The sequence below is a fragment of the Stenella coeruleoalba genome (assembly GCF_951394435.1).
Source record: "Stenella coeruleoalba genome assembly, chromosome: 15".
Lineage (NCBI taxonomy): Eukaryota > Metazoa > Chordata > Mammalia > Artiodactyla > Delphinidae > Stenella > Stenella coeruleoalba.
Genome location: NC_137161.1, coordinates 77,085,216 through 77,108,393, shown reverse-complemented (window position 1 = coordinate 77,108,393; position 23,178 = coordinate 77,085,216). Strand labels below are relative to the sequence as shown.

Here is a 23,178-nt window from a genome sequence, read left to right as displayed (position 1 = left end):
ATAAGGAAGGAGGAATTTGAAGTTCCCAGAAATGAGGAAATGTTGTGTTCCCAAAAAGATGTGTTTAGATACTAATCCCCAATACTTATGAATGTGCCCGTATTTGGAAATAGGTTCTTTGCAGATGTAATCAGGGCCAGATGAAGTCAGGTTGGATTAGGGTGGCCCTCCTCCAATGACTGGTGTCCTTAGAAGACAAGGGAAACTGGGGCACACAGACACACACAGAGGAAGATGGCTACAGGAGCCAGAGGAACCACCTAGCAGAACACCTTGTGACGACAGAGGCAGAGATTGGACCGATACAGCAGCTGCAAGCCAAGCAAGACCAAGGATTGATGGCCGTGACCAAAAGGCAAGAAAGGATTTCAGAGGGAGCATGGCCTTGCCAACAGCTGATCTCAGACTTCTACAGACAATCGATTTCTATTGTTTAAGCCACCAAGTTTGTGGTACTTTGTTACTGCAGCCCTAAGAGACTAATACGTGGACCTGAGTCAAGAGGATGAGAAACAGTTGCAGAAACAGGCATGCAGTCGTCAAACCAGGAGAGCTTCCCTGCTGGGGAGAATGGCCCGGGAACTTTTAGGAAACATATTGTCTCATGCTCATTTCTAGAGGGTTTGCTGTGACACCGACCTTCACTGAATCTTCTGTTTCACATGAACACCCTTGGATTTATCTGTTGGGGAATCGAGTACGCATTGCTTATTTGCTGCCTCTGGGTAGAGGGAAGAAAATACCCACTGGTGTGAGACCTACAAAGGGATAGGAAATTGGGACAAGAGGAGGCCACAAGACACAGACACGAAGTCCCTTCAGAATCCCGGAGGTTTTTGCCAAGAGGACCGCTGTGATTGTCCTACTAAAGAGCAACGTGACAAGTCAGGGCCTGAACACTTAGGAACCCCATCAGCTGTAGGACAGAATGGGCTACATTCTTACTAACGTCATGGCTGAAGCAGGAATCCAAACACAGGGCTTGGGACAACGAGTTGAGCGACTGTTTTGACCAGTTTCAAAGCCATTGTGCTCCGGCTATGGCCGGCAAGACCAGCTGTGCCTTCCCTGCATCCTCACTAGCCTTTCCTCCCTCTGAAGAGCGCCGTTGCCCATAAGGGGGCGCCTGCCTCCCCACGCCCTTCCTGGAAATCCTCCCAGGAGGCTTGTGTCCCCAGCGTCTGACCTTGGCCATGCCTGGGAGAATGTGAGATCAAAGGAAGGAAAGTGCTCCTTTCTGGTACTTCAATCAGGGAGAGAAGCAATTAAAATATGAATTAATCTAAGTGAGATGGAAATGCAGATGTAGAACAAGAGCATCTCCATCACCTTGAACCTGAGCTGCACGCAGTTTAGCTCCTGTGATTAAAGACATTTTCATGCCATTAAAAACCTTCTCTTCTAATGTTACAAACGCTATGTCAGTCAAATGCCCAAAGCAGCCTAGGTGAGGACTGCCCTCTCCTCAGTTACTCCCCTTGATCCTTTCAGAGGGCTGGCAGGGAGGCGGGGGAGCCTCTTAGGAGTGGGTGTGGAGGGTTTGGGGAATGATGGCAATGCAGGTACCGAGCTGAATGGAAAGAGCCTTCGCATGTGTCTCCTCTCAAACAGCTCCTGTCTAATTCTTGACTCTTTTGTGCAGCCTGAGTCCTGGCTGCCAGATGGCACTGGGAAGACAGAACTGGGAAACGAACCTTCTGGTTTGCTGCCTGTGTCTTTGAAATGAGTGACAACTGTGGTGTGTATTTCCAGAATTGTGCCCCTGCTTCTCTATAGTCTTAAGGACCCTCCATTGACCCTCTGCAGGGTGGGGTGAGGCTGTGACCCCAGAGGAAGGGATGCATGTAAGCCAGCAGTTCCCAAACTTTTTGGCATCAGGGGCTGGTTTTGTGGAAGACAATTTTTTCAGGGATTGGGGGGGCGGGGGGATGGTTCAGGCGGTAACGCCAGCGACGGCGAGCCATGGGGAGCGCTCACGCACCGCTCACCTCCTGCTGTGCAGCCCGGGTCCTGACAGGCGGCGGATGGGTACCAGTCCGGTGGCCTGGGGGTTGGGGACCCCTGGTTTAGCACGTGGAACTTTTGGTGCACTCGATAATTTGCCTTCAATACTGGGACCAGAGCTTTACGTGAGCCAGTTGAGTGGACTTGTACCCATGTCACTGGAGGGAAATAGAAAGTGAGGGACCTGGAATGGAGAGCACTTTTCTTGCTTTCCTCTAAGTGCGAATAACAAGCTGAAACTTGGTCTGTGGCTGGCGGGTAAGGACCGAGCATTCTAGAAATAATGAGCAATGTGCTCAAATTACTGCAATTGATAACTTGCTTATCATTAGTCGATAAGCCCTACTTAATCTATATGGAATTCCTGCAACACAAGACTCCAGCCGCTGCACCCCAAACGTCTGTGTGTGCACGTGCATGCCTGTGCACATGCGCCATCCGAAAATGAGAACACTCCCGTCATCAGTGAGATGGATTGGGCCCTAATTGATTTTCCATAGACAAATGCTTTAAATTTTGGTAAACCCTTTGTAACATCTTAGTCAAATTAAACAGCCCTTTCAAGTCAGATTTATAGTGCATAGGATTCCACTTAACTGAGACAAGCGATGCAATTTCAGTGCAATTTAAAGGGTATTTCATTTAGAGATGGAACCAATCCTTGTCAAGGCCCTGGAGGTAACAAGAAATCTTCCTCTTCTCATTTGCTTGGAAGCAGTTGCAGTCCCTTCCACGGGGGCTGAGCAGACCACGGAGAATTGTGAACGGTTCGGAGTAGCAGATTTCACGACCCAGGTTCATTGAAGGGGAAGTGATGAAAGGGAGGGGATGGAAAAGGAGGCAGGACCTACCCACAACATCCAAAGCCTTTGTCAGACTTAGGAGAAAGGGTCCAGTCCGGGTGCACAAATGACTACAAGGCCTTTCTTCATTCCAGGCTGCAGCAGATCTGAGCACTGGATGGATTTCTGCCCCCATCTGCTCCCTGGAACTGGTGCCCTTAAGCAAGATGCAACCTGCACAGCCGTATACAGCGGCCCCAGGAGGATGACATCAGGAATTTTACATACACGTATGACCTTCCTTAATGTTTACCACACGAGGAGGTTTAAATTACTGTCCCGATTTTACAAATATGGATAGCTGGGAGACAGGAAACACTGCGTTCACAGGAACGCTGGTTGATGGGATTCCAGCCCAAGTCTATCTGGTTATATCCAACCCCTCTCCTAACTCACCATGGACTATGAATTTAACCGAAGGGCCTGGGAATCTTCTTCCAGAGTCAAAGGAAGACCTGGAAGGTGTGAACCTCACATCTTTGAAGATGCTGTTGGAAAGGGGAGCAGATATTCTCAGTTGGCTGTCCAGCTTCCACCACGAGGCTCCTGCAGTTGTGAGGTAACTCAGTTTTGTCTGTCCTCAAAGTTCTGCCTCACATCAAGCTGAAACTCCCCTCCCTTTGCCCTAAAAGAATGACTAGTGTCTGGACCAACAAGTGCAGGCCTCTGTTCTAAGGGGCCCACTGGCAAAGCCAGGAATAGAGAGGGGACCTGGAGCCACCTCGCCCCTGAGCCTTTGCTCTTGAATGCAACTAAAAGTCATCATCCTGCCCATCTTATTATAGGGTTCTGAGAATCAAGAGATGGAGCAAATGGATTACAATACCCTTGCAACTGAGATGAGGAAATAAAGAAAACACACTCAGCTTTTAACTTAATGAGTTTACATTGTTATGTACTGTTATATATCCTATAATATATTGTTATATATTTATATATATTTATATTGAGTTTTAATGTATTGAGTTTTCAATATATTAGTTCTTCAGCAAAATCTATTCCACTTAAAGGACTGTCTTTTATGCTGAAATTAAACCTCTCTTACTGTATTGTCTTTTTCAAATCCTTTATTAATCAAAGAAGGTAACCGATAGTTGCGTGTGTGTGTGTCTGTGACTGTGTGCCTGGTTTTATTGTAGCTCGTCTGTGTTTTATAAATCCTTCAACTTGGACAAAATTTAAAATTTGGCAAGTCTTTGTCAGTATCACAAACATCTGCACGCGTGTTTTTATATGTGTGTGTGTGTGTGTGTGCTTTACATTCATGGGCCCATGGTCCCAACATTATAAGAATCACTGCCTTAGCCACAGAGAACTAACATTCACTGAGGGCCAGTTCTACCTTTTAATACTCAAGACAACCCTGCAAGATAAATATATCTAATTCAAGATAACGTGGTTGCTCAAAGAATTTGTGTATCTCGTCTAATCTTTCACAGTTAGGTAGCTGAAGATTTGAACCGAAGTCCTTCTGATGCCAAAATACCAGGACTTTTTGTTCGTTTTGATGTTTGTTTTTCACTTTACCACATTGTTTAATAGCTTCCTTTTATTCCTATAGTTCCATAGTGGGGTACTCGGAGGAAATTTGCTGGCTTTGAATTCATCAGTAAATTTCATTAATTCTTTCCATTGGTGCCCACAATATCAAATACCTGTGTCTGCAGAAAACATGTTTGACCCAATTGGACAGATTTTGGAGTCCATAATTCAATGCAACCAAAAGAGAGCTATTGGAAGATTTAAACCACATTTCATTTGCTTCTTGGTTTCCTTGGATCAGTGATTCTTAGGAATTTTTAGGTCCACTGGAAATTAAATTCCATAAAGGTAATGCATTTTTTCCTGTTTTGTTCACTGCTGTACTTTCTACAACCTAGGCCATAATAAATACTCAAAAAGTGTTTTCCACATCATACAAAAAAATAAACTCAAAATGGCTTAAAGACTTAAATATAAGACATAATACCATAAAACCCCTAGAAGAGAACATAGGCAAAACATTCTCTGACATAAATTGTACCAATGTTTTCTTAGCTCAGTCTCCCAAGGCAAAAGAAATAAGAGCAAAAATAAACAAACGAGACCTAATCAAACTTACAAGCTTTTGCACAGCAAAGGAAACCATAAACAAAATGAAAAGACAACCTAAGGAATGGGAGAAAATATCTGCAAATGATGTGACTGACAAGGGCTTAATTTCCAAAATATACAAACAGCTCATACAACTCCATAACAAAAAGACAACCCAATCGAAAAATGGGCAGAAGACCTAAATAGACATTTTTCCAAAGAAGAATACAGATGGCCAACAGGCACATGAAAAGATGCTCAACATCGCTAATTATTAGAGAAATGAAAATCAAAAATACAATGAGGTACCACCTCACACCGGTCAGAATGGCCTTCATTAAAAAGTCTACAAATAACAAATGCTGGAGAGGGTGTGGAGAAAAGGGACACCTACACTGTTGATGGGAATGTAAATTGGTGCAGCCACTATAGAAAACAGTGTGGAGGTTCCTCAGAAAAGTAAAAATAGAATTACCATAGGATCCAGCAATCCCATTTCTGGGCTTATATCCAGACAAAACTAATTTAAAAAGATACATGCACCCCTATGTTCATAGCAGCACTATTCAAAACGACCTAAACGTCCACCAACAGATGAATGGATAAAGAAATGTGGCACATATATACAATGGAATACTATTCAGCCTTAAAAAGAATGAAATAATGCCATTTATAGCAACATGGATGGACTTAGAGATTATCATACTAAGTGAAGTAAGTCAGAAACAGAAAGACAAATACCATGTGATATCACTTATATGTGGAATCTAAAATATGGCACTAATTAACTTATCTACAAAACAGAAACAGACTCACAGACGTAGAGAACAGACTTGTGGTTGCCAAGGGGGTAAGGGGGGTGGAGGAGGGAAGGATTGGGAGTTTGGTTTAGCAGATGCAAACTATTATATATAGAATGGATAAACAACAAGGCCCTACTGTAGAGCACAGGGAACTATATTCAATACCCTGTGATACACCATCATGGAAAAGAACATGAAAAATAATGTATATCTATACGCATAACTGAATTATTTTGTTGCACAGCAGAAATTGACACAATATTATAAATCAACTATACTTCAATAAGCGTTTTTTAAAAAGTGTTTTCTGAATGAGTGAATGAAAGAAAAGAGACTCATTTGAGTATCTGATAAAAGCTACAGACTGTCTTCCCAGAAGAACGCACAGAGGCACATGGATAACACCGTGCACGGCATTTTCAGGTTCAGTGACCCCCGGAAGCTTATCTGTGACTCACAAAAGCTTAGGCTATTTTCTCATGAAGAAACAGCCCTTGACACTTACCATTATTGGAGGAGCGAGGCTCTTTGGCTCTGGACTCTTTCTCCTATGTGGATGGGCACCTGGATGGTGTGAGGCCATCAACAATTTGGATCATCCATTGTTTTACCGATTTGATCTGAATGTCTGGGGCCTTTCTGGATCTGAGAGGTAAAAAGAGAAGTAACAGCCATCACTCAATGAGGTTATATAGTCTGCCAGGCACTAGGTTATGCATTTTATGTATAATTGATCTAATCCTCATGTCAACCTTACCAGGTAAGTATTGTCATACCTATTTTTCATTTTTTTTCATTTTATTTTTTAACTGAGGTTTAAGTCACGTATAAGATTATATTAGTTTCAGGTGTACAATGTAACGATTCTATAGTTATGTATATTGAGAAATGATCACCATATTAAGCCTGATTAACATCTGTCACCATATATAGCTACAATTTTTTCCTTTTTTTTCTTGCGATGAGAACTTTTTTTTTTTTTTTTTTTGCGGTACGTGGGCCTCTCACTGCTATGGTCTCTCCCGTTGTGGAGCACAGACTCCGGACGCGCAGGCCCAGCGGCCATGGCTCACGGGCCCAGCCGCTCCGTGGCATGTGGGATCCTCCCGGACTGGGGCACGAACCCATGTCCCCTGCATCGGCAGGCGGACTCTCAACCACTGCACCACCAGGGAAGCCCGCGATGAGAACTTTTAAGATCTAATCTCTTAGCAATTTTCAAATGTGTACTACAGTATTATTAACTATAGTCACCATGCTATAATTACATCCTTGTGACTTATTTATTTTATAACTGGAAGTTTGTAGCTTTTGACCCCCTTCCCTCACTCCCCACCCCACCCCGTAACCACCAATCATCAACTTGATAGTCGGACTTCGAAAATCCAGTTGTTTCCATGACTCGACAAAGCAGTGAAAGCTTAAGGACACCAGGATCCAACATGCTTTGTGAAATGGGGTCTCCTGACTGCCATTCTTTCATTAAAAAAAAGGAGACACAAAGCAAGGGCCCAAATCTGAGTTGATATGACTGTAGACTTAAATTATTTTTTCATTTTTATTATGAAGAATTTCAAACACACACAAAAGGAGAGAAATTAGTACAATGAAGCACCGTGTTGCCTCAGCAACCACGTTTCTGCCAATCTTATTTCATCTCCCCCACTGTATTTTTATTGCAATTTTTAAGCCATCTTTTCCTTGACGCCCTCAAAAATGCATCTCAATAAAGACATCACAATAGAGACAACCTGACTCATGTTTAAGGTAACCGTCACTTTTTAAAATTTATTTATTTATTTATTTTTGGCTGCGTTGGGTCTTCGTTGCTGTGTGCAGGCTTCCTCTAGCTGCAGTGAGCGGGGGCTACTCTTTGTTGCGGTGCGCGGGCTTCTCATTGTGGTGGCTTCTCTTGTTGCGGGCTCTAGGCTCGTGGGCTTCAGTACACGTGGGCTCACTAGTTGTGGTGTACAGGCTTAGTTGCTCCGCGGCATGTGGGATCTTCCTGGACGAGGGAATGAACCCATGCCTCCTGCATTGGCAGGTGGATTCTTCACCACTGAGCCACCAGGGAAGTCCTGAGGTAGCCATCATTTTTTATACTTTAAAGAGCAAGGAATGTGTGGACAACACAATCTGCTCATTAAATCTAAAGAGAATGCAATTTGAAGTTATTGGTATGCGAACGAGAGAAGACCCACCAAGCACACCGACTGAAACAGTCTTTCTTTCAATCTGGCCATGCAGGTTCCCTGGGATCTGTTGAATCAAGCTGTATTCCCCAAAGTACTTGGGTCTTTTATATTAGTTTCATTAGGGTAGTTCTGGTTCTTTACTTGTAGCAGAGCTTGGTAAATGAGAGGCCACCTGAGAAGCAATTAAACTAAACCAGGAAATCTTTCCTGTTCATTTCATCTTGTCCTTAAATAGTTTACACGTCAATTGAACTGTGAAGCGCTCATGGTGGTTTACGATGATTGCTCCACTACGGGTCAGCGCCTAATGAGTTGGGTACTTATCTGTGACCCCGACAAGATGACTGTAAGTGAACAGATAAGAAGACCAATGGGACTAGTTCTCAAGGCTGCCCACGGAATCAAGATAACAGAAGCCAGTGGAGTTGGTTTTTCAGTTTTCTACTGAAAAGTAGAAGCTGGTGGAGTCAGGTAGATTGAAACACCTAGGGTTTTTTTATTTAGAAAAATACGGTGCTTATCTTAGCTCTTGACAAATTACAAGGTATCTCTTCAACCCACTCTTTTTTGGGGGGACCAGCCTTCCTCTTATTTCTTCACAATATCTGGTAAACTTGTGGTTCCCAACAAATGATTCCATTGAGGTGGATGGCTTCACTTAATACAAAAGATGTGTACAAATGTCAGTCTAGGGGAGTGGTGCAGTGACGCTTACTCGCTCGTACCATCACAGAAACATACTGAACATGGCGAAACAAAATCAAAAGATCTCAGTAAAAGTGCATTTGCAGACTGAACAGATAAAATCATAATGACATAGCATGACATAATCAAAATTCTCAATAATTGGCAGACTAGAACAAAGAATCTCCTTTTTCTCCCATTCACTAGCTGTATTAGCCAGATTTTTTTTAGTGTGGCATAACAAACAACCAAATCTCAGTGATTTGCAGCAACAAATATTTGTTTTAAGCTGTGGATTGGTGTTTGTCTGCGGTGTGGCTGATTGTAGCTGGGCTCAGCTGGGTTATGTTGCATCCAGGTCTGTTCCTTGTATTTTCATTCCAAACCCAAGGGGCGACAGCTACCTGGGGCATATTTTTCTCATTACAGGGAGTGGATACTTAATAGGGCTGGTAGAAATTCGCTAACTTCTTCAATCCTCAGCTGGGAACTGGCACAGTGTCACTCATTACCCATACTCCACTTATCAAAGCAAAGTGCATGGTAAAGTCCAAAAATGGATACAGATGTATAATCTATAGACTCCAGCGGAAGGATCTGCAAAGTCAGAGAGAAAAGGGAATGGAGATATAAATCCTTTTCTGAAAAAGATTTGGGAACACTAATTCAGCCTCCCACAATAACGGTGAAAAGAGCTGAAATTGGCAGAAATGTGTGTCAATGTCAAATGTGCTGATCCGTGACTTTCTGGTAAGGCAAAGAGTGCTCTCAAGTTCTTGACAGCCTTATCCTTTAGCCCCTTTGGCAACAGCACCAGTGTTTCTATTTACACACCCTGAGTATGGAATAAGGCATGGATTTTCCTCTTCTTAAACAAAACATCAGTTACGACTTTTGCCGCAAAAAGGTGCATGTCAGACAGCGAGTATATCAGGGTAGAAAAATCAGCAATCCTCAGCCTAAAATAAATTATTTGGGATGGAGACTACCCACTCACTACTAAGTGGTTTCACAGAAAGCGCATTTTTTAATTGAAAAGTTTAAAATGAAAGGGTTGGACTTCTTTGGCAGTTAATTTTCAAGATGAATGTTTGACTATCTCTTTCTAGGTTCCTTGAGAGAAGTTAGAAAGTTCTATGGGCTTGACACTAGGGGCAGAGCCATTCTATCTCATGCTACATTCATTTGGTGCCCTGTCCAGAGAGAAGATACGAGGAAGGTGGACCACGGGGATGAGCCGGAGTGACATTTCGCGTGTTCTTCTACTCATCCTAGGTGATTAGCATCACCTAAGATGAGGCTCACGAACTCAAATGCCTTCAGCTGCTAGATCTATAACAGGAATGAGTGGCACTGACTGGGAGTCAGGAAAATGTTTGCCTAAGCTTGAGGTTTGCTGGCAACTGACACTCAGCCTTGGTATAAAAGAGATGACAGAGGATGATGAAGACTGAGTTCATGTCCCTTCTAGAAGAGGGGCCTTTCAGTAATTGGCTCTAGCTAACTGCCAAGTGCAAACGTGGGGCTTATGTTGTCAGACATAATTTTTTCAGAGAAACTGGAAATCTCGACCAAATCTCCTAATCTCTTAATGTTGACAAGGATAATAAATTCTACTGCAAGAAAGAGAGAGGGAGGGAGGGCGGGAGAAAGGATACCACTTTGCAGGTCCACTCTGTGAGTGAGTCAAACAAAAGCCATTCAGACAAGGACGGCCGGGATGGCCAGTGTGTGGCCTCCATGTATGTGATGGCTCCTTGACCCTGTGGCAGGGCTGGACACAGCAGGACACTGAGCAATGAGAGGTATGGTTACTCCCAACTTCTCCCGAGTCAGACCATCACACCACAGCCTCATTATTTTGTGAGAAGTGACATGAATCCCACAAGTAGCAAACCTGTATTCAAAGATAAATACATGTAAAAACAAAGTATCCATGATTAATGAGTCACTCCTTTGAATCACCCATGCCATTACTCCCAGGAGTATGGATAACAGAATTTAATAGCAATATTTAATTTTGAATCCATGAGCTCAATAAAAAGAAGGAGCACATGTTTATGGGATGTCTGTTGTGGGTCAACCCTCTGCTGGGCACTGCGTAGACTGTAGAAGGAGCTGGCACTACAGGGAGGACAGTGGCAGAAAGAGTGATAACCATGGGAATGGCCGGCCTTGGCCCCATGCCTGTTCTCACCTCACAGGCTGCGTGCCCTAAGCAATGGACTTAATCTCCTGAACCTCCCTTTCTTCGTGGAAAGCTGAGTTCTTCTCAGATTTGCGGAATGCATTTGCGATTTTACATTTAAAGTTCCAAGTTCAATACCTGGTGCTTATTAGATGTTGGGGAAACTTTATAACATTTCTGTGCCTCAGTTTCCTCTCCTACATAAGAGGATACTAAGAGTTCCTGCCTCAGAAAACTGATATAAGTAGAGAGATAATGTGAATACAGCTCTTAAAATCAAACTCAACATGTAGTACTTAATCTGTATGTGTGTGCATACGCTGCTATTTTTTCAATATTTATTACTATCATTATGTAGACTTCATTGTGAGGAATAAATAAATCTATCAACATTGTAATGGGTCATCTATGTCCCAAATGAGATATTGTCTCCTATCGTATCTGCAGGAACACACCCACGGAAGATGTCATAGGTGGCCATATAAACACGCGCACACACAGAAGATGAATGAATTAAGCTAAGGGAGGAGAAGATTCCAGGGAGGGAGGTATCCTGGCCTCCACATATTCTAATGACCTTTCTGGCCCTGTTTTTCCAGAGCACAGCTCTGCGACTGGAATTGCATCAGAGAAGGACCCTCAGAGACTTAGGCCAGGCAGACCCTTGGGAAGGGGATGATGGGCTGGTGAGGTAAGAAGGGCAGTCAAAGAAAGAGACCTGCTCAAAAGAAGAAAACGGACTCCATAATTTTGCATTAGCATCACTTTTCAGGTTGTAAATTACACTCTTTTGGAGGGACTGAAAATGAGAAAAACAGGTGGGCTGCATTCTTTTGAGTCATCAGCCATGCGTCTCTGAGGAAGGAGCTTATTTAGTCCTCAGTTTCCCCATTTACAACAAGAACATTTAATTGTCCGAAAGGTACTCGGAGATCCTTGGAAGAAAGGCACTCCATGAAAGCAAACGGTTCTCATCGTCCTTTGGGGTCTTTGCTCCCGGCATTCACGCGGCTCGCGCCGCACCTGTCAGAGATGGATGCGCCCGACAGGGCAGTTAAGGAGAAGGACGTAGGGAAGCGAGTTGGGCCGCTGGGGAGCAGACAGAGAGCAGAATGGCAATTTTCGGGGGGACGCTTAATGGAGAGCCCCTCCTTCTCGGAAGGAAAAGCTGGCAGAAGCTTTGTTTCACGTGAACACAGTCCCCAGAACAGAGAGAGGAGGTGAGAAGCCGGCTTAAGTGGTGCTTCGCGTGGGGGGGGCTTCAGCAGAAAAGCGGGGGCGGGGGGTGGGGTGTGTGGGCGCCATCTGCCGCCTCCCTCCTGTTACCTAGCTGAGAAAGGGCTCCCCGTGGTGCACGGCCTGTTCTGGAACTTGAATCGTGAGAAGCAGCTGTGCTACACCTCCTTAGGCATCCGGTCAGCTACTTTCCCTAGGCCCCCAGGACTTGTGCAACCTGCCATGCGCGGTGATGGTGTAGCACGTGTCGGGGAGGTGGGGCGGGGGGGTGACGGTGGGATGGGCTGCTGCGATGCTAATGGCTTGGAAAGTCCACCTCCAAAAAGTCTCTGGGTCCGCGGACATAAAAAAACGTGAAGGAAGACCTGGATTCCAAAGACAGGCGCACACATTCTGGCACATGTGTCTCACCAAACACGTATATACGCACACAGACATGTAGGGAGTTGCAGAAGACCACGTGTTCAAAAAGAGGAGAGTGAAATTATACAGAGGCTTCGTTATTTGCAAAGTTCAGTTTTATTCAGCTTAAGAATTTTAGAAACGAAAAATGTGTTTAAATAGACATTTTCAAATCAATGCTCCACTCAATGCACTTTACACATAGTTGAAACTCAATATTTATTGTATGGGATAAATGAGGACAAGGAAGAAAGAAAAGGAGAGAGAGAGGGAGGGAGGGAGAGAGGTAGGAAGTCCCAATAGTTTCAAAGCAGAAAAGATTCAAGATGAGGTGAGAATGATCTTTAAGTCAAATTCCTCTTCTTTTTATTTATTTATTTATTTATGGCTGCGTTAGGTCTTTGTTGCGGCGAGCGGGGGCTACTCTCCGTTGCAGTGTGCGGGCTTCTCATTGTGGTGGCTTCTCTTTGTTGTGGAGCATGGCCTCTAGGCGCATGGGCTTCAGCAGTTGTGGCATGCGGGCTCAGTAGTTGTGGCTCGCGGGCTCTAGAGCGCAGGCTCAGTAGTTGTGGCACATGGGCTTAGTTGCTCCGCGGCATGTGGGATCTTCCCAGACTGGGGCTCGAACCCGTGTCCCCTGCATTGGCAGGCGGATACTTAACCATTGTGCCACCAGGGAAGTCCCAAAATTCCTCTTCTTTTATCTTGACTGAACACAAAGAGTTAAGTCCCCTTCTAAAGAAATAATGAAGAGGGAGAAGGGTGATTCAGGGTCCAGGATAGCTTAGACCCAATATTTTCTCCACGTCCTGTTCTATTCTAGAATATTTTCTTTCTCTTTGGGAGGGGAGGAGCAGATAGCAGAGCTAAAATCTTTCTTCTAGGTCTTTGCTTCAAGAGGTGTCCAGGTAACCAGCTCCCCTTGTGATGGATTCAGGGCAGGTTCAGAGATGGTGGAAGCCTGGCCCTGGGAGGTAAAAAGGGACCAGGGAAGGGAAGGAGCCTGCACAGCAGGACCAGAACTTTGGGACTGAGTGTAGCCCTCGGTCTAGGAGTTCTGGACTGTTTTTATGCCTCTATGTTTTTTTTTCTGGTTATTGTTTTTATTTTTGCTTTTCCTTTCTATTTAGTTAGGTTCTTTGTTTATTTTTAACATTTCAGCATCTATCAGCTGTGCTAAGGAAAACAAGAGAAAGTTATTTGTGTCCACATGAACGCGTACACACATCCCCCAACAGATTAAAGGGGATGCAATTCCTCATGAAGGAAGCGTGGTGACTGCAGTGGGAATCCAAATAGAACCGCTTGACCTGAAAGGAAGACAAACCTCGGGGGGAAGCCTTGAAGACTCTGGCCTTCTTTTAAACAAGGGAGGCAGTGCTTGTACAAGGAGTCCCAGAAAATAAGAGGATGTTTTCAAGGCACTGCAAGAAAACACAAGGCTAGATCTTGAAGAGTCAACACCAGTTCTAAGCCAGCCCACCAGCACCAACTGCAAACACACAGATAGATACAAGCCGGAAGGCACACTCCTTCCAACAGACACAAAGCAGAGGTGAGAGTCAGGACGGGCGCCACACAACGTGTGCTCTTTTAATAAATGCTACTTGGGAAAAACAAGCACAGGGGAAAGTGAACAATTATTTTCCAGGAGTCGAGAAGCCAAGTCTCTGCCAGCATTTTCCTGGCCCTGAGGGACACCTGTTTCCACAGCAACCACAACCTGGGGAGAAGCCTGCCTTCAAGTTATGTATCCCAGGAAGATATTTAGTCAGGGCTATCAATTCTGCACGGGCAGAAAGAGCACAGAATATGAGTTACAAACCTCACTGGGGCTTAGGGAGGTTGAAGAAACTGGTACTGTGGGTAAGCCACAGAGTCAGCTGTCAGGACCAGTCCTCAGCTTCACCCTCATGACTTCTTGCTGAGCTCTGGCAGCTCCTGAGCCCCCTGAACCTGGGTCCTCATCCTGGCAACCTCCACCTGATGGTGACAATGATGAGGATGATGACAGCAATGATGATGATAATAAGAATGACAATGATGATGATGAAAATAAGTGATCGTAACAGAAATGAACACTGATTGCTAAGTGCTTCCCGTGCATTTTCTTAGTTTGCCTCACAAAAGCCCTGTGACATCAATGCTAATCCTGACCCGCTTCACTGATGAGGAAACGGCAGCTCAGAGAGGTTGAATAACCTGACCAGAGGCACACAGACAGCAAGAAGGACATGACGCACGAACCCAGCTCTCTGTGGCAACATAGTCACTCCTTTCAGGAGCAGGAGAGCTTAAGAGCTCAGACTGTGCAATAGACTTCCTCACTGCCATCCTGGTTAGAGATTTATCAGTTGTGGGATTTATCGCTTAATTCCTCTGTGCCTAAATGCCGTCATCTGTAAAATAGAAATAACAATAGTAGCTCCCCCTTGTTTTGTTTTTGAGAATTAAAAGAGTTAACACAGTAAAGCAGTGCTTTCCAAACTTTAACCTGTGAATAAATGACCTGCCCATCCTATTAAACTGCAGTTTCCATTTGGTAGGTCTGGGATGAGACCTGAGAGTCTGCATTTCTGATGAGCTTCTAGGCGCTGTAGGTCTGCAGATCACACTCTAGTTTGCAAAGCGGCAAAGCACTTGGAATTATACATGATAAACCATAAAGAAGTATCGGCTGTTATTATTACTATTATTATGTTAGCCTCTTCTAGCCACAGTCCTCTGCCAGAACTCGTGACTTTTTTGTTTTGTTTTGTTCTTTTTGTTTGTTTGTTTGTTTTTTGCGGTACGCAGGCCTCTCACTGCTGTGGCCTCTCCCGTTGCAGAGCGCAGGCTCCGGACGCGCAGGCTCAGCGGCCATGGCTCACGGGCCCAGCCGCTCCACGGCATGTGGGATCTTCCCGGACTGGGGCACGAACCCGCGTCCCCTGTATTGGCAGGCGGACTCTCAACCACTGCGCCACCAGGGAAGCCCGACTCGTGACTTTTTTTGAGGGTTGCATCCTGGCAGCCGCCTCAGCCCGAGAACCCTTAGCTTATTTCTGGTATGCAAACATGCAATTTGGAGGAAGCATGAATGGGCTACCTCTGTGAACAGCCTTCTTTCTCTGCTGTCTGCATGAATTAATTAACTGAACCCACGGAGGATTAACTTCTGCTGGAACCTTCATGAAAATGCCTTCGTCCCCCAAGAACAAAGCAAGGGGACTTATCTGCTTTCTCCTTCCTCTGACTCAAGCAAGAAGTCTAGGGGGAATGGAGTGACCGTGTCCACAGGCCAACGTGGGTGGGCACTAGGATAGAACGCCCAGATCCCTTACAAGGAAGAACCTGTTGCCCCAGAAGCTGGGGGTGCGTTGGCAGGTAGACCTCGGCATCAGCCACCTTGGGGTTACCTCCGCTGCGGTGAGGATGGGTAGATGCAGTGAAACCGAGCAGGACCCTGGGGGGCCCTTCCGGGGACAAAAGCCTTTTCGTGTCCCCCATTTCTTGTTTGTAGGAAAAAGGTTTCAGCCTCCTAGACCTTCCCTGAGTTCCAAAGGGTAGATTCAGACAGTTGCTACTCGTTAGGGGAGTGAGGGAATGCAGAAAGAAACATCAGTGCAGCATGGGGCCTGGGCCTGGCTCCTCCCGGGACTGGGAAGGGTGATGTGCAAACCAATCTGATACAGATCTCTGAGTTCTTCTACAGGAACTAAGGCCCCCACCCAGGTGGAGGATGGTAAATTCAGGCTGTGCACAAGCTCATGGACCCCAGACTGGTTGGAACCAGAAGGCTGATGACTGAGATTCCTGGAACACCACCTCTAACCAATCAGAGGACAGTTACACACCCTGCAGCCGTCCCCCCAAAACTCTGCCTATAAAAACTTCTTCCCTGAAACCCATCGGGGAGTTGGGGTCTTTTGAGTGTGAGCCACCCTTCTCTCCTTGCGTGACCCCGCAGTAAATAAACCCTTCTCCGATCCACACTCTGATATTTCAGTTTGTTTGGCCTCTGCACACACACTTGGGTTCAACAGCAGCCGGGGCGTGAAGGCCAGGCCACCTCAGCCCAAGCACAGGCAGCTCCGGAGGGCTCTGTCTAGAGGTCCCCAGGCCATTGGTCAAGGCTGACCTTGAGCCTTGAGTATCACCGTGGATTTCTCTCTCCCCGCCCCTTCTCCCTCTCACTCCCAGAGGCACTGCATTGGGTTCCTGTGACGGCTGTAACCAATTACCACAGACTTCGTGGCTTCAAACAACACAAATGTATGCTCCTCTAGTTCTGGAGGTCATAAGTTTCACTGGGCTAAATTAAGATGTTGGCAGGGCCGTGTTTCTTCTGAAGGCTCTGTGGCAGAATTCCTTTCTTTGCTTTTTCCAGCTTCTCGAGACTGGCGTCTCCATTGGCTCACGGCCCCCTCCTCCATCTTTCAAGCCAGCAGCACAGGCATCTTCAAATCTCTCTCTAAGCCCTCTGCTTTTGTTGTCACGCCTTCTGTTACTCTGACCCTCCTGACCTCTGACGCTCCCTGCTGTACGAACTCTTGAGATGGTACTGGACTCAGCCAGATAATCCAGGATCATCTCCCCACCTCAAGATCCTCAACTTACGCACATCAGCAGAGTCCCTTGTACCATGCAAGGTAACATATGCACAGGTTCCAGGGATTAAGAGGCAGACATCTGGGGGGCTATTCTTCTGCTTCTTGCAGCTATTCCTTAAAATATGGTGCACATATGACTCCATCTCAGAGATTGTTTTCTGGGGAACCCAACCTGCAACACTACTATTTAGAAACACTACCTCCACAGCCTGCCTTATTCCAGCTCTGGACTGTTCTTGTTAACAAGGGGTGAGAAAGAGGAATAGCCATGTGGATTACCTAAAGCACACAGCCATCCAAATAAAAAACCTTCATAACCAATGACATCAAGTAGAGTTGGCTTTAGAGAATCCACGTATGTCTGTCTGTATATTAAAGGAATCATTCTACCCAAGAATAGTCTGGCCTTTGCCCTTGGTTCCTAGGAGGTCATCACTAAGCTCTTAGAATGACCTGCCTGATAAGAGTGTCTTTGTTTACTTGGGAGCCTTGGGCCACCCCCTACAGTCTAGATGATTTATAATGGAGGGCTTGGGCCATGTGGTATGAGCTAAAGATTTGGAGGAGCTCAAGACTGAGGCAAGCCATGTGGGTGGGCAAGTATGTCTAGATGTTGAAGCCCTAATAAAAACTCTGGACACCAAGACTTGGGTGAGCTTCTCTGGGTGGCAGTACTCCGTGAGTGTTGTTGTACATTGTTTCTAGGAGAAGACAGTGCTGTCCATAACTCCAGCGAGAGAGGTCAACTAGAAGCTCTACACGTGAAACTCTCCTGGCTTCTGCCCCGTGTGTCTTTCCCCTTGGCTAATTTTAATTGGTTTTATTCTGCCATAATAAATGGTAACATTGAGTCTAATGGTTTTCAGGGAGTCTGTGAGTTCTTCTAGCAAATGATCAAACCTAAGGGTGGTCTTGGGGACCCTGAACTTGCAGTTAGTGTCACAAATGATGGTGTTCTCGGAGACCCCCCAAACTCTGCTCTGTTTAACGCACAGTATTTAGGAAATTTCCTCCCCCACACTTGTGCCGGCAGGACTTCTATGTCTTCTTTATTTTTTCCATTCTGATTGCCTGATCAGCTCTTCTCTGTAGCCACCTTTAAATTAGAGACAGGTACTTCCCTCTCTGGCTGCTGCAAAGATCCAACCCAGGGTAATGCTGAGTCATTTTGGAATCTTCTTGGGACCTGGGAGGGCAGAGGAATGTCTTGATTCAACAACTGAGGCTCAAAGTACATTAGATGGCAGGAACAGCTCAGTTCAACCTCTTTTTTGTTGTTGTTGCCATTCTCATACACCGGAAATACAAAGACAGAAAAGACCCCCGCTAGAGATGTAACAGGGGCGGGGCGGGCACGCAGCCATTAGTGCGTGGTCCTCGCAGCAGAGAGTGTGGTGCGAGGCTGCTCACGGCCTTCTCCCCAGGGCCCTTCAGACCCGCTGGCCTCGGGCTGCCGGGTGAGCTGGGGGGGCCCAGGGACAGGATGAGGGTTCTGTCCTGCAGGGCTCCAGAGCCCTCGCCACGGCGGCCCACTGGCCGGGCCCAGGCCTTGAAGCAGCAGCGAACCTCTCCCCCTCCCCGCCTCGGGTGGGCTGAGGAGCCTGAGGGCCGGTGGGGTCCTGGGCGCCTGGGTCCCTCAGTGACGATGGCTGGGCAGGGTCTGGAGACCTGGCCCTGAGGGCGCCGCCAGCTGAGCTCTGCCTCCTCGGCTGGACCTGGACACTGGCGGGAGGACCCAGACTGGGTCCCGGACGAACGCTCCTGGGCGGGGTAACTGGCCCCCGCAGGGAACCCCTCCTCTTAGCCAGGGCCTGGCCCTCAGAGGGCAGAACTTGAGCCTTGGGACCCTGCCCTTTCTTGTCAGAACAGGGAATAACGTTTGTTTTGGTGGAGGCTTACAGGGACCTGGCGACCTGACCTGACCTCAAGAACAAAGGATCTGACACCAGGAAGTTTGCAACAGCTAACCACGCCCCTCCCTCACCTTTCCTATGGAAGGGCTTTGCTGAAAGCTTTTAGGGAGTTCGGGGTTTTTAAGGCACGAGCCACACATCTCCTTGCATGGCCCTGCAGTAAACCTTTCTCTGCTCCAAAGTCCAACATTTTGGTATTGTTTGGCCTCCCTGTGCGTCGGGCACTTGGTCTTGTGTTCGGTAACAGACGGGCAGTGCACATGGAAGAGACAGACCAAGACTGCAATGCGGTAAATTACGTGCCCCTCTAGGTGCTGCTTACAAACAGAAAGAGGGATCAACAGGGGCCTTTCTTTGCTCTACCTGCCAGGAAGCTCAGGAAAAAAATCATGTCACCATCAACTGTGTTTACATTTATAGTGAGCAAGGCTTTGTTTTTACTTTTCCTTTTGGCCCTTCCTTTCTGTTTATATCTTTATTTTAATATATTTAGCATGAATTTACTGTTTATTTTTACATTTGGACCTCAGTTGTACGGAATTAGTCATAATTCTGACTCAACCACACACCTTGATCATTACTCCCTGCATACTATAGGGTTTGTTTGTTTGCTAGCTTGTGCCTTAATTCATTTATTTTTAACAATGTAATAAGCAACTATGAATGCACTCCCAAAGCAAAAACTAGATCCACAACGATAACTCACATTGTGCATTCACTCGCTATTTCAAAACATCTAAAATAATTTGTACTTTCTTTTCTTGAGAGTAAAATTAATAAGCTGTTCTTCAGAAAATTTTCCCAATAAAGGCTTACATAAAGAGAAAAACATTACCTAGAATTCCTTCCCTCATGCCCAGCCACTTCATCAACAGCAGTTAATATGCTATTCTGCCACATTTACCTTTAAATATTTTTCTATGGTTTAAGTCATAATGTTTAAATCTTGTTTTTTTTAACCACTTGCTACTATGTATTAAATACCTCACTTAACATCACGTATTACATTATTTCTTAGTTTTGACTCTGAACATTATAAGCCATATGTGGATAGTACCATAACTGATTTAGCAATTGACTTATTGTTAGACATTTAGGCCGTGGCTTTTCTGAGAGGGATATGATAAGTCGTATTACTAGATAATATTTTATATGTAATTATTGTTTTACTTTTTTGTCGCGTCTTCCGTATTCTGATTCTCAGAGACTGGATGTCTGGGACATTGTTTCGAGGAAACAATTGGACAATGCGTCTCCAACATTTTAAACTTGTCCAACTGTTTCCCAGAGAGATAACACCAATTACTACTGACCTTGGCAAGAAGGGTCCCTGCCCTGGTCCCACACTTCCCTGGGCTCCTCTCTGGCCTCCCTCGGGCCACAGCACTTCCTATGGGTCAAGGGGATAACCCACTGGGAGCCCATGACCTCTGATTTTCTAGATCTCGCTCCAGTGCCTGGGGTCTTGGAATTGCCTTCCTCGGGTACCACACCTGATTCCACGGCTTCAGAGTTTCTTCCCTGGGGCTGTTTTCTCAAGAGAAGACCTCAACTGTACTGTGCATGCCCCAGGCTGTGTGTGGTGGGTGGGTTACCTGGAAGGATCTTGGATGTGCAGTTGGGGGGCCCACACGCCTGTGTACAGAGTCCCGCCTAGCACAGGTGGAGCTGGGGAGGGAAGAGGTGTGGGAGCTGCTAGGGGCCAGGCCCGCCAACTTCTACCAAAGAACTCCTGAGGGCCCAAGAATTATAAAGTCACCCAAGTCATTAGGAAGGTGTATTTGTCAAGGTAGGAAGACTGAAAATCCTCAACGCGTCTTAGCTTTGTGTGTAACTTTTAAATCTGTAGGCACATGGTATGTGGGCCCCCAGTTATGCTCTTGTCCTGGGCCCTGAGCTTGGTAGGGGAGGAACTGATGCCGTTTCTAGTCTCACCAGCACCTCGGACTGTGCCTGTTCGCCAGCATTACGGCTTATCATCCTTTGTTAATTTGGTGGATGAAAAACGCTGTCTCATGCTTGTTTTAAAATGCATTATATTTGGCTATTCATGTTTTTATTTTGTTAATGATTTGGGTCTTTGTTTATCTACTGTGGCCTCAGATTTTCTTAGAAGTTTGGAAAGACTATCTTTATATTAAGGATAGTAAACTCCGTACGTATAACAGCTAGCCTATAGCTAGGTGGGGGGTGTCTGTCCAGTACACAGCCCCTCCCCCCCAGAAAACTGCCTGTGATTAGCAGGGTAGAAGGTGGGACCAGTGAGGGAGTAAAACCTGAGAGAGCTGTGGGGACCCATTTGATTATAGTCATTAACTGGTGGTCAATGAAACAACCACCCAAAATCAGGAAGATGAGAGCAAGGAAAAGTAGACCTAAGCAGGGCATTCTGAAGAAGTTCTGAGAGTGTGGGTCATTACCTGTGGCTTGGTTTGCCGCTTACAAATTCCTGACTGGTGACCACTAGACTCACGTAATGATTCTGTCCCTGGCCGTGCACTGGCATTCAATAAATGCATGGAGAACTGAATTCTTGAATTTAGCTGTAATCTAGCTAAATCGAACGTCCAAAAGCAGAGTCAATGCTTCCCCCAGAATGATCTCCAGTCAACAAGGAGTTGATCTTGTTAAACCACAGCCAAATCACCCCCTCAGGGGCCTTCATCCCATTTTCTTCTTCAAACACCCAAGTGGAATCTCTTCATTTCTTTCGGATAGTTGGCCAGTAAATGCTTTAATTACAAGTTGAAAGGAATAAAATAAAATCATCCGGTGGAATGGTTTTAATTAGAATTTAGAGCGTCGGGTGAGCAATTAGTGCATCTAAGAATGGAGACTGCGTACACATATTTGTCTGTGTTGAGCTTCACTGCTTTAAATGAACACTTGACTCAACTTCCTCAAGCTAAACAAAGGCCCTCATAATGGTAGCACTAATCATAATGTAGCTGGAACCAATAGAAAATGACAAAAGCCATCACTGACTCCACGTCCTCCCAGGTCCCATGGCAGGACTTCATGGCAACGTCACCAATCTTAGTTTTAGGACAAGCCATGAAATTCTTAAGATTCTTAAGATGATAGACTCAGTTTAAATTAAAGCACAGGGAGAAGAGGGAACAGTGAAGGGTGAGAAACGGGACTGTCATGTTTGACACCTGCTCTGTGTCAAGCACTGAACATCACCTCCTTTCCTCCTTGCACCCATATGTGCCGAGGGTGTTATTATAGATGCACTAAAAAACCTTACTGAGTGAAGTCAGTCAGACACAGAAAGACAAATATCATAGGACATCACGTATATGCGGAATCTAAAAAAAAAGGGTACAAATGAACTTATTTACAAAGCAGAAGTGGAGTCACAGACGTAGAAAACAAACTTATGGTTACCAGGGTATGGGGGGGAGGGATAAATTGGGAGATTGGGATTGATGTATACACACTGCTATACGTAAAATCAATAACTAATAAGAACCTGTTGCATAGCACAGGGAACTCTATTCAATGCTCTGTAATGGCCTATATGCGAGGAGAATCCGAAAAAAAAGAGTGGATGTATGTATATGTACAACTGATTTGCTTTGCTGTACACCTGAAACTAACACAGCATTGTAAAGCAACTAGACTCCAATAAAAATTTTTTTTTAAAGTTCCAGTTTTAGAAGTGTGAAAAAAACAAACAAAAAAAACCCGCCGAGGCCCAGAGAGATGCAGGCATTCCCGAGCATGGACCACAGCAGGGGCAGAACCCTGGATGGTCCAAATCCAAAGTCTTTGCTCCCTCCAAGAGAAGGCGTTTATTCTAACACCCAAAAGAATTCTTCTTGGAACAGACTGATGTCTACATCTCAAGTGTGAGCTCACTCTCCGACTGGGAGGTGAGAGGTACAGGAGCTAAGAGCGAGGCTGGTACTTTCCACAGGTCAAGCGGGGGTCACACCACTGCTTCTCAATCCTGGCTGAATGCTGGAATCACTGGGGAGCTTCAAAAAAATAGCAGTGGCAGCTCTCACCCCTGGAGGTTCTGAGTTCGCTGGGATGGCGCACAGCCTGGATGTGGGCATTTTGTAAAACTCCTGCAGTGAGGCTCATAGACTGCCAAGGTTGAGGACCTCCGAGTTCCATGCACCATATGCATTGAGAGAAGGTTGTGGAAGTTCTCATTTAAGAGTGAAAACGACCCTCCTCTGAGCTTTGTGAGCTTGTGCCCATGACACTGCCCTCAGCTCTATTCCTGTCCCTGCAG

General features: G+C 45.7%; 1 long non-coding RNA gene across 1 annotated transcript in view; it reads right to left on the bottom strand.

Annotated features, from left to right (window-relative positions):
• LOC307198198 overlaps positions 1–23,178 on the bottom strand; it is a 315,335-nt gene that overhangs the window by 113,088 nt on the left and 179,069 nt on the right. Inside the window, exon 4 of the long non-coding RNA XR_013831579.1 lies at positions 6,228–6,367. This is a non-coding gene — a long non-coding RNA (uncharacterized lncRNA). The remainder of the gene's footprint in view (positions 1–6,227; positions 6,368–23,178) is intronic.